Here is a 12,926-nt window from a genome sequence, read left to right as displayed (position 1 = left end):
TCTTGAGGTGCGCCACAAGCAACCTGCGGTCATCGTCATGAGTGTGTGAGGTAATAGAGATATTTGATTTTTTCGATATTAGAGTAATCACTTCCCTCTTTTTATGAACCGCAGAGGAGCAGAGGGTGTGCGAAATCCAATGTTGATTAATAAACGCTGCATCCGCTTTTGACAATTTTGTCTCCTGTAGTAGGATGACATCGCCTTTGGATTTAGCTAAATAATCAAGGATTTTTTTTACGTTTAACTGGATGGTTAAGACCCTTCATTCAAAGAGACTACATTGAGGCTTTCTACCAGTGACTTATTTTGAGTCATTTGGTCGGTGGACATCGCAAGGAAGAAGCTGGCACTTTGCTATTGGATTTGAGCAGTAGTGGGCCATAAGTTTGTGGTAGTCCATAATGTGAGCTAAATGTGGGTTAACAACGTGCCAACCGAGCGGCACAACTTTTAATGACTGTGCTGTATAAAACAAAGAAATTGAAAGGAACAAAGCTGAAACAACCAAAGTTACATTTATCCCATGCCCCCCGCTCCTCGCTCAACCTTCCCCCCTCTCTCCCTACCTCCCTTTCTCCTCACCCCCCTCCAATCCCTCCCCCCTCCCGCTAGAAAAATCGATCATGGGAGCTGCTACGGCAATACCGTCCATGGTCAACACAGGATACATAAAAGGGTGAAGAACAACCGGAGAATCAACATGTTAGGAGACCTTATATTGCAATGTGCAGCCGTGGGGTTCTAACTTAAACAGAAGAAGGACCACAAGCGGGGACTCATTATGAGGAGCCTGACTCATAGCTACGTGACTATACAGCCATGTGGCCTTAAGTAGTGAGCAAAACCTGCTAAACAGAGACAATGAAATACAGACCCAGCAGAACTACAGAGGAGCTAACCAGCCTAGAGTTGTATGGCGCTGGGAGCACTTTGAGTTTCAGGGACTGAAGATGGCACCGTCAGGAGGAACATATGTGGTGTCATGACTTATACTTAAAGCACTAATGCTCAAATATAACCATTATGAGAATCGACAATAAAAGCCTACAACTTGGCTAACAGTATGAACTATCCAAAACCTAATGAGGCTGGACATAGTTGTACAAATAAACTGAACTAGAAGAAGGATCTTCAGGAGAGGAAATCCCACAACATTAAGCCTGCTACTCGTTGTACATAAATGACGATGGTTATGGGCAGGTACAGATAAACCAATTGCAATGTTAGGGAATCATGGATAGCCCATTGAGATGGGATGAACAAGGCTATGCCTCACCAGACCAAATCAAGCCCCCTCAGCGATTAGCAGACTCCTGCGTTTCCGTTTTCCGTTTGTTGAGGCTCCGCTTGAGGAGTCCATGAATTGTGAAGTTTATTCTTTCAGATAGTCTGCCAGGTCGTGGGGGTCAGAGAAAAAGCGGGGTTTACTGTGATCGATAATTTTAAACCTTGCTGGACCTGCAAAAGAGAATTGGATGTCCTTTGACTTCAGCTTATCTCTCAATGAAAGGAAGCCTTTTCTTATTTCAACCGTCTCTTTGGAGAAGTCCTGTGTGAAGATTATGCGGTGGCCTTCCCATGAGATATGATGGTTCTTCCTAGCAAATTGTAGAATGGCCTCAGTATGTTGAAAACGGAGAGGTTGGCATATCAGGGGACGAGGGCCTTTTTTCCCGTGGGCAAGGAATGTCGGGATTCTGTGGGCTCTGTCCAGCTCCAGGCCATGGTGGAAGTCAATTCCGGTGACAGTAGGGATTGATGCTTCTAGAAAGGCTACGCAAGACTCTGCGTCCTTTTCTGAATTTTCCGGGACGCCAAAGATTCGAATATTGCCTCTCCTGTTAAGGTCCTCTAACTCAGCGGTTTGTCGTTTTAGGTCTTTAGTAGTGCTCTGGAGGTGTTGCATGATTTGTTTGTTTCTAAGAGAGAGAAGACCTCACTAAGTTCCAGGGAACAGGGTACTGTCGACACTAAAAGCCAAAGGGAATCCCTGGACAAGCAATTCCTTAGTTAATACTCCTACGTCTCATACATACAAAGAGTCTTAATAGGAAAAAAACCTTATATATATATAACACCAACACTGAGATATGACGTTTACATTCTTTTTATTTTGCATATATAAAAAAAGGAATCTTTCCTTACATTACCAATTAAAATTTCAGAGAAATCTTCTGAAAACATCCAATATTAAAAACATGTACAGTATATCACAAAAAAATGAATCTTCACAGTATCTCATTAAACATAAAAAAAGTATAAAAAATATATATATGGACACAGCCTATTTATCACCTAAACACATTACATTCTATAATCACAGTACATATGAAATCACCATATTACCCCTTCTATCAGTAGCTTTAGATGTTCCTACTGCACATTATATTGATCCAATAGCCTTACAATATTTTATGACAGGAATTACAGTATCCAAATCTGTTCGTTCCTTGGGCTCTATTTGGATTCTAGTTATCAATGAGTCGACGCGTTTCGGTGTTATACCACTGATACAGTAACACCTTCTTCAGGACAGGACAATTCAAGGGGGTCACCGTTTTCCAATTTAGGTATCCTTTCTGTATATAGAGAAATAAAAATTAGTCAAGAATAGGATTCTGTATATTCTCCTCATAAACATTTCCTTCTAAACTATTCTTTAGGTGCATTTCCAGGCAGTTGATATGCAAATGTAGTTCCTCCGGCGACCACCGACCACCCGTGAACAATGGACCGCAGCGGGCTCCCCAACCCCACCGGCTGGCATCCGATTTGATTACCACATCCGGGGCTGATCCGAATAGCGCTCAGCCGTTCCAGGGCTCCATGTGGTGTAACCACCAGTCCATCTCCAGCCTCGCTTCTTCTGAGAAAGGAATGTGTTCTGAGTAACTGACACCTTTCCGGAGATGGCGGATCTTGAGCCGCTTAATGGCTCGGTTGTGAAGGGGGCCCGGGAAGATTGCCTGAATGGAGGAGGCCAAAAGACCCACTATGCGGGCTAACGATCTCAGGGATGTCGTCTTCTTGTGAAGTGTAGACCTCAATTCCTGTTTGATTGCCCTGATTTTCAGCATTGGCAGTAAAAGCTGGCAAGTCAAGGAGTTGACCAGAAAACCCAGGAATTGATGGACTGAGACGGGGTCAGTGCCGATTTCTGTGGGTTGACAATGAACCCCAAATTCTGCAACAGACTTATCGTCCAGTTGAGATGCGTTTGAACTACCTGAGGGGAGGACGCCAACATTATGATGTCGTCCAGAAATATTATGAGGCGGACTCACCGAGCTCTGAGAGACTCCACCACTGGTCTCAGAAGCTTCGTGAAGCACCACGGTGCAGACGACAGGCCGAACCACTAAACTTTGTACTTGTAGCAGACCTTGTTCCATACAAATTGAAGGAATCGCCGATGAGGGGGAAGACGGGAATGGACAAATACGCATCCTTCAGGTCCAGGCGGACCATTCAGTCCCCTTCTTGGAGGAGATCGCGAAGCAGATAGATACCTTCCAACTTGAAGTGCCTGTAAACATTCCACGAGTTGAACTCTCTGAGAATTAACACCTACCTGGAACCAAACCACCCCCTTTCTTCTCCACTAGGAAGACATTGCTCAGGAAACCATGAGGGTGAATCACGGAAGGCGCAATCGGGCCTTTCTGCAACAAGGATTGGATTTCTGTTGTGATAAAGCTCTGATCTCGTTGGGAAAAAGACAGAGGGAGTGGGCGAACGTCCTGCGAAGGGGATTTGTACGTTTCTAGCCTGTATCCCTGCACTCTTTGCAACACCCACGCATCTTGCGAGATTTCGTGCAGTTGCTGAGAAAACATCCCACTCTGCCCCCCAACATTACTTTGGAAGAAGGAATTAGGCTCACCTGAGATTCTGACATCTTGCTGGTAATTGGAGTTGCCACCAAATCTGCTACCTTTGCGGAATCTGTTTCGCGAACGTCGAGTGGGGTAGAAGGAGGAGGAATTGGAATTGTTCTCTTGATAACCTCCTCTCTGCTGGCCACGTTGAGCGCCTTGATTATACCCCCGGCCGAACGAGCGCCAGGAAAGCGTCCGGCCCTGCCAAAAACTGGTTGGAAAGCCCTTTTGAGTGAGCCTTGGACTTTCTCTAGCCCACTGAATGTAGCCACGAATTTCGTTAGTTCCTTCAAGAAGGGCTGTCCAAACAGGAGACCCTGGGCTAGAGGACTCAATTCCGATGTAGACAATTCGGACAGCTTGCAGTCCAGCTTTAGAAGAATGGACCGGCGGCGTTCTGTCGAAAGAGCACAATTGGCGTTGCCAAGTTGGCACACCGCCCCCTGGGCTCAGCCAATCAGCTCATCAGGGTCAATGGCAAGGGATAACTCTTTGGCCCTAAAGCCAAGCTCCAGAATCTTTGTCAGCGGACCCGCGACGTCCAACACCTTATCCTGACAGGACCTCCAGGATCTGTCCAGGTCTTTCTTGGGATCCTTACAATACTTCTTCAAATAGGTCAGCATTGAAAGGTCAACCTCTGGGGTGTCCGTGACTTTATCCACCAGGTCAGGCCTAGGGCATTCCGACCGCAGACGTGCACGCACGTCTTAATCAAACGCCTGGCGCAGATGGGGTATTTTAATGTCACAGTTAATCCCACACTGGACCGCTCACATCCGCAACCACACCATTACTCCCAATCACAATCCAGCTTCAAGACGATAATTGGTGACTATGAGCTGCTTGATGCATGGCAACACATACACCTGATGAGGCGGGAGGGCACTTGTTACACCACAGCCCGGTCCTCCTGGTCCAGAATCAATACATGGCTCATAACCAAAGGCCTTATCCCTTGGGTGACACACACCTCCCATCTTACCTGGACACAATCTTACCATTCTCCAGTGCTGGTTGCTTTAACCCCGCCCCCCCCACCCCCCGCAAGTGGACTCTCCTTTCCTATTTTGGCATTTCAAACCACTGTCCTTATTAGACCCAGTATTTAAGAAGGAACTCGAGCAGTAGATCACTGACTATTTCCCTCGCAAAGAGGATTCGGTGCAGCAATACTCCACGGTGTGGGAAGCTTTTAAAGTTACCATAGGTGGCTTGTGTATCGCAAAGAGTGGCGGTATCTTGAGAGACATCCGTTCCACCCTACGTCGATTGGAGGTGGAACTCAAAACTGTTGAGGCAGAATTGCAAAATAACCCCACATCTGAGTTACAAGCTAAGCTGTGCAGCGTGCTTAGTGAATACCAAGAGACGGCGGAAACCGAATGTAAATACAGAGGGAAATATCATAGGGCACGCCAATATGGAGAGGGGGCAGACCTGGAAAGAGGCTTGCATCCTTAATTCAACCTAAGCATTTTTCAAACACTGTTCTGGAGATTGAGGATGAGAATGGCCAAATGCATATTAACACGACTGAGGTCGTGGAGACCTTTCGTAAGTTCTAAATAGGTCTTTACAGACTCATAGAACTCCGCCAACAGACTTCAGCCCCTTCTTTGAGGATACTGCGATCGCCTGGTTGGGGGATGGGCAGAGGGAATTTCTTCTGAGACATCATGAGGATGAGGAAATCATAGCGGCCATAATGCAATTGCAATCTGGGAAAGCGCCAGGCCCGGACGGCCTCCCGGCTGAATTTTATAAAACCTTCCATCACCTACTCATCCCAGTACTGTGACATGTTTATGAGGAAGCTAGGGAGACTGGTATACTTCCACCCCCTCTATGCGTGAAGCGCGCATCATATCCCTACCTAAGCTGGGTAAACCTTCTACTGTGACACGTACAGGCCCCTATCGTTAATAAATGTGGACGAATTTATTTTAGCCAAATTGATTGCTAATCGTATTAGTCCCCTTATGACAGCGCTAGTGCTCCCTGATCAATCAGGCTTTGTGCCCACTAGAGGCACATCCCATAATTTACGTACATTATTCGCACTCCTACACGACATAGACCCTGACGTCAATGCCGCAGCTATATTTCTTGATGCCACCAAGGCTTTTGATTCCCTGGAGTGGGACTATCTTCTTTGTCTTACAACGTATGGGGTTCACCGCCCCTTCCTAATAGATAGATCAATTTATTGTATCCAGTTGTGCGAGCTAGAGTGATAGTCAATAGAGTTCAGTCGGCTCCCTTCATAATTACACGAGGCACCCAGAAGGGATGCCCCCTGTCACTCCTTCTCTTTGCCATAGACATCGAGCCCCTAGCGGCAAAAGTCAGACAGCACTTTCGGGACTATGCATTGATATACCCAGAGAGGCAGGTCTTAATCTACTTGAACGCCGATGATCTCACATTATACCTGCGGGATCCTGCGGTAAGCCTCAATCCCATTCTCCAATTGTTCATCCTCTTTGGGATCAACGTGAACTGGGGGAAATCCCAAATATTCCCTCTAAAAGAAGCCACGTTGGAGTTCGCACCTGATTTTCCTTTGAAGTAGTGCGCGGATACAATCACTTATCTTAGCATCCTTGTCTCTCGATGCCGTGAGGAACTGATGCGTTCCAACTATGGACGCACACTTGACCTTGTAACGGACAAGATCACCAGATGGATCGCGATGCCTCTCCATGGCAACCAGAGTATCTTTGATTAAGATGATAATTTTGCCCAAACTGCTCTACCTTTTTACCAACATTCCTTATGCTCGAGTCGATTTTTTTTTAAATCTATCAAAATCCAACTGATCCGATTGGCATTGGGTGGAAAACAGCCCAGATTGGCGTAGGAGGTTCTCACTCGTACTTTTGAATCTGGGGGATTTGAAGTCCCAGATATGGAATTATATTTTATCTGCGCCCAGGTGCACTTTGCGGCCTTTTGGATGCAACCCCACCATACATGCCTCACCTAGCCATTGAAGATGGGTATATGGCCCCCACACCTTGCACAGTGTATCTAAGCACTACTGCGGTACCTAGACACCTTGCATCTACAACCGTACAATGCACAACCAGTGCCTGGCACACAAACTCAAATGCCCTTCTCTCTATTCGCCATTAGCACCATTCCAGACGAGTCAGGATCTACCAGTCTCGACAGAGGGGGGATGTCGCCACATGCTGCGTAAACTATCCTGCCTTACTTGGGGCCAATTGTACACGAATGGGAAGTTTAGATCTAGTGACGACTTCTTTGGTACCACTACCCCCACTCCCTTGGAGCGATTCTATTACGTGAGGCTTAGGCAAGACATGCGTTCTCTGACTCAGTGCTTTCCGTTAGAACCCCCATTATGCTTCCTCTACATACTCTCTTACAGCACACTCCCCGGAACATGTAGTGTTGCAACTATATCGCTCAACTCAAGGGGAATGGAAGAGGGACCTAGATCCAGCCAAGGGTAAATGGGAGGCGGAATTGGGAACTCCCATCACGAGGGAACAATGGTCCTTTTGCTGCTGCTAAACGGGTACCATATCCGCAATAGCAGACTACGCCTGATACATTATAAATATATTCACCGATTATATTACACACCAGCTCGGCTACACCGGTTATATTTGCGCGACACTGACTGCTGTGATAGATGCGAGGCGGGGGATGCTGACTTTGGGCACTTGGCCTGGGACTGCCCGCCTGTTCGGGAATACTGGAGGGAAGTACTGCATGCACTGGATGAAATGACTGGAGCACATGTGCCTGACGACCACCTCACGGAACAGGTTTCTGTCAAGGTACAGAGATACTCTTCCTTGGCCCTCCTGCTGGCGAAACGACGAATAGCCTGTCGATGGGGGTGCGGCCGAGCTCCCAAATTCAAGGACTGGCTGAACAACCTCATATATTGCCAGGATCCAGGCCCTGGCCGAGGGGAGGACGAGGGACACGATGGGGAGGGACGTGAAGAGGCAGAGGACTTCCCGGAAATAGGGATGCATTGACCACTTTATTGGTAGTGAGGACAGGAGTAGAACATACCGGCAAGGAACTTCGGCTGTGCACGTCTTGTGGGAACTGACTGGACAATGTTTTGGCATAATAGGCGACAGATGTTGTTTTTACTGTGACTTATTAACCTTGTTGTTTCGGGTGTACTTGCTCAGAGACCTGAGTTGATAATCACCTGTTATGCTTGCCCACCTGATGCGGCCGGCCCATTGGGGTTGTAGGCGGCTTGCTGTGTTCACAGCCCCACTGTCCTTTGCAAAGAATGTCAAGCACCGCTGTGCCGGCCTGCAGGGATGTAGGCACCCGGCTGTGTCAAATTTGAACAATGTCAATAAAAGTCTGTTTAAAAAAAAAAAAGTGTTCATCATTCACAGAAGATTTTGAAAACAGAACCTCAACTGGAACCTTTACACAAGTAAGTCCTTAGTAATCCTTGAGACAGTAGCACAAGTCGTCCCTTAAGCTGCAAATGATAGATCATTTGCCTTTCTGGTCAGTACCTGAAATAGAATTGAGACTCGTTATAACTGCCATAAACCTTTGTCATAGGGAGGGTGAAACATGGCATTAACAATATTAATAGCAATTTGGGCAGGATAATCCTCGCCTCCGTGTCCTTAATAGAATTGAAAATTCTTGGCGCGAATGCTGGCAAATTTTTTATTCTATTACGAGACCGGAGGCTTCGGATTATGCTAGTTTAACGATTATCTAAAACTACAGAAGCAACAACGGCCACAGGTTTATAGTAAAACTGCTTAAAAGTAGAACTAGACCACCAATCAGCCTCTTTCATGATATCATGGATACTGGTACCAAGCATAACAGAATTTGAAGCCATGGCGCCTCTGACCGAGTGCGCCCCAAACAACTCTGTGTCAATGCCCGCCTCTGACATAATGTATCTAAGCCACCTATCAATCGTAGCAGAGGTAACAGGCTTGAATGACTTCTGCAAAGCTATTAAGTCTTGAACGCCCTACCGGCCTGATGGACCGGGTACATTCTTCATATGCTTTGATGCAATTCACTACACACAATTTAGCATTCAAGGAAAAAGCATTGTAATCAATAGATTTAGAAAAGGTTTTAGTGCATGCCGTAATCACAAAAGACACTCCTTAAGGAGAAAAAGTCCTACCCTCTATATCCAAAACTCTAATATCAGAAACACATCTACAAGCGGATAAACAGAGTAGCATAGCCTGCTTAGCGGACAATTGTTTTCTTGATAAACTTTCTTTACCATGTGTCAAACAGATTTAATGCTTTAGAAACATCCCATAAAGTAGAATATGTAGCCTTAGGTGGATTCGCTACACATATTCCCTTCAGGAGTTTAAAAATTACTGGATGCATACCCACCGGTCTGCTATCTATTTGCATATGTCCTGCTGAGATGGCTGACCGGAAGTTATTGACCAATCTGCATGATAAACCATCTGCCGCCTTTTTGGATCCAGGTACCTCTCCAGGCACAAACCAAACAATGCTCTCCATGCGGAAGAATAAAATTTTCTGGTGGAAGGAGCCTAGGCCTGATGGATGAACTCTGAAGCTTCCTTCGAAAGTCCTGGCAATGACCACTGTTGCCTGAAAGCCTCTAGGCCATCAGTTGTAGTTGCTCCTCGAGAACCAGAGGATGCACATCCCCCTGAGGGTCCTGGAGCATTGTTGGAAAACATGGAAGATGGAGAGGGAAGTTGCACGTTAGTTCCAGCAGTACTGGGAACCAAGGTTGCGACTTCCAGATCGGAGTAACCAACACAACCTCCGCCGATAGCAGAGCAATCTGATTGGCCACCCTGGGGATCACGACAAAAGGTGGACACTCATAATTGAGGGACATTGACCAATCCTGTGTGAAAGCATCCATGGCCGTCGCCAATGGATCCGGTCTCCAACTGAAAAATGTCTCCAACTGATGATTCAGTCTGAATGCAAACAGATCTATGTGGAACGGACCCCAAATTGACTGAGTCATTTGGAAGAGCGACGGATTAAGCTTCCAGTCACTGTAATCCTTCAAATGCGACTGGAATGCTATTGCATTGTCTCGGCCCGGAAGGTATTCCTCTATCACTGTTATTTGATGAGCTAGGCAATAATGCCAGAAGTCTTTGGCGATCTCTGCCAACATTTCGGGGATCTGGTGCCCCCCAACTTGTCTATATAGCTCACTGCTGAGATATTCTCCATCTGTAAAAGAATGCAGCAAGAAACCTTCTTGGAGAGTGTGCGAATCACAAACGATCCCGCCAGGAGCTCGAGACAATTGATGTGTAACTCCAATTCCTGAGGCGACCATATGCCCCCTGTCGTGATGGTCCCACAAAGGGCTCCCTACCCTGACTGACTGGCGTCCAATTCTATCACTATCTCCCGGCGAGATCCGGAGATTGCTCGCCCGTTCCAGGCTTCTACATGGGCTAACCACCACCTGATCTCTTCTCGGGCTTCCTCTGTGAGGGGAATTTGGTCCGAGTAAGAGAGGCCATTCTGGAGATGTCTTATTTGAGGCGCTGAAGAGCTCGATAATTCCTCGGAGGAAGCCATGATCAGGATATCGTCGAGATAGATTATCAGACGAATACCCTGCTCCCGGAGGAGCACGATGACTGGTTTCTTCATCTTGTTAAAATACCAAGGAGCAGAGGAAAGGCCGAAAGGCAGGACCAAGTATTCTAGTTGTCTGTCTCACCATAGGAACTGTAAGAATCTCCGATGTGGGGGGAAAAATTGGAACTGTCAGGTAAGCATCTTTGAGGTCTAGGCTGACCAACCAGTCCCCTTGCCTCAAAATGACTGCCAAAAGATGGATTCTTTCCATCTTGAAATGCCTGTAGAGGACAAAACATTTGAAATCCTTCAGATTAAGGGCAAAACGATAACCTCCGCCTCTCTTCTGGACTAAGAAGACTTTTCTGCAGAAACCCACCGGTTTGTCCTCGCAGTAGGCCACCATGTATTTTTGCAGCAATTCTTTTATTTCTTGATCTATAAAAGTCATCTCTAGTTGGAAAAAATACAGAGGGGAAGGAGATACACTTTGCAATGGTGTTTGGTAAATATCTGTGAGGAAACCCTGCACCGTCTGTAGTACCCAGGAGTCCTGAGTTATCTGTGACCAATTGTGCAGAAAGTTTTGAGCCCGTCCCCCCAGAGGACATAATAATAGAGACATTGGGCTTACCTGTTGTAATCTGGGATTGGAAATTTCCCCTTTGTCCGCCATGATGAAATCTGCGCAAGTTTTGGCGTCTGGAGGTGTAAAAGGGGATACCTCTGGTGGTGTCCTGGAAGTCCCCTCGACCGCATCCTCCTCTGGTATGACCTTGATAGTAAGGACGGCCTGGCGAGCAGCCCCTGCCTCGCACGGCCTGTTTAAAAAGGCCAGTTTGAAATACCTTCTTAATGCTGCTCTGGGCTTTATCCAGGAAGGTGAAGGTCCCCATGTACTTGGAGACATCTTTTACAAATTTGTCTCCGAATAGCATCCCTTCTGCCAGAGGACCAGGTTCTGCTACTGCAAGCTCGGTCAGTTTATTATCCATTCTCATAAGTAATGATTTCCTCCATTCGGCAGAGATGGCACAGTTAGCGTTTCCTAAGAAACATACAGCGCGCTGTGTCCATCCCGCAAGGATGTCAGGATCGATGGGAGCCCCCGTTTCCTTCGCTATCAATGACAGCTCCAAAATCTTTGCTAGATGACCAGCGGTATCCCAGAGCTTGTCTTGGCATCCACGCCAGGCTCTATCAATGCATTCTTTAGGATCCTTGGCAAATTTCTTCAGAAATGCCAACATGTTGGGATCCATGCCTGGCGTTTCCGTCACCTTGTCCGGGATGTCTGGGCGTGGACATTCAGATCGCAACCATTTCGGACTTCTCTATCAAAGCTACGTCTGAGGTATTGATGCATATAATCGGAGACCTCTGGGGGAGGAGCCTAATCTGACGACCTAGGATGGATAATGTCCCATGGGTTAAAATCAAAGGGAGTCATAGATTGCTACATGGAAACCGACTGGGGTTCACTGGAACGCCTCTTAGTCTTTTTCTTTTTAGGGAAGATGGTTTTCCCTGTGGAATCAGTATCCATATCTGTCGTCGTTATAAACCCTGCTGGATGAAGAATTACTGGGTCCAGCAGTCTCTGAGTACCGATTGTCGCTTGCGGAAGGCTGGGGTAACTTAGTTAAAGCCTGGGCGTGCGACCAACTTGATGGCAAAGATTTGGGTTTTGCGCCAGAGGACCCTGCAGCAGGTTCTTGGGGAAGCATTCCGTGCTTTTTGGTGAATTTTTCAAGCTGTGCAGTAATTGGCTTGAGGTCAACGGCAAGGGCTTCATTAACAGTCTGGGAAACCGCAACTTTCACTGTTCACTGTTTTACATATAGATTGCTGTACAGATGCGTCCAAGGCATCCACAAGGTTGTCCTCCAGAGGGGGTGCATACTCCTCCTCATAGTACCCGTATTCGTCCTCCTTAAAATAGGCCCAGTCTTCCATCACAAAACTTAAAAGCAACTGAATGCGAGGTAGACTTAACTGAGATTGTATATCTTAATCCCAAAGGGATCTGTCAAGGGGGGAACCACGCTACGTGCAACTGAATGTAAAATACCAAATATGCTCCTCAGTAAAGCCGTAGTCACTGTTATGCAGCCCACTAAAGGCGTCACCAGCCATATTTATAGATATAAAAGCCTGCACACGGCTTGGGCCTTCCAATTTGTCACCAGCCCTGGGTAGGCGTCAGCAACGGGACTCAGGAAACAACCTGCGCTCAATACCAACTTCAAATGAGCTCGCGAGGAGGAAAAAATGGAGTTTGGGCGTTGCGTAGCCCAAAAAGAGCCCAATTGGGCAACGGGCGCCTGGCTGGTAATGAAACGCGGGCCAAAATGAGAGAATGCTGTCACAGAGACTTGCGGTGAGTGGAATGAGGGAAAAACAGGCAGTCGGACGGGGACGAGTGGCGGAAAGGCAGCGCTCGCCACTGTTCGACTCTGC

General features: G+C 46.9%; 1 pseudogene; it reads right to left on the bottom strand.

The window, feature by feature from the left end:
• Window positions 1–10,780: 10,780 nt before the first annotated feature.
• On the bottom strand, window positions 10,781–12,422 carry LOC147730644 (uncharacterized; annotated as a pseudogene).
• Window positions 12,423–12,926: the final 504 nt, after the last annotated feature.

The sequence above is a fragment of the Lissotriton vulgaris genome, chromosome 2_1 (genome assembly GCF_964263255.1).
Source record: "Lissotriton vulgaris chromosome 2_1, aLisVul1.2, whole genome shotgun sequence".
Taxonomy (NCBI): Eukaryota; Metazoa; Chordata; class Amphibia; order Caudata; family Salamandridae; genus Lissotriton; species Lissotriton vulgaris.
This window is presented reverse-complemented; position numbering and strand designations above follow the sequence as displayed.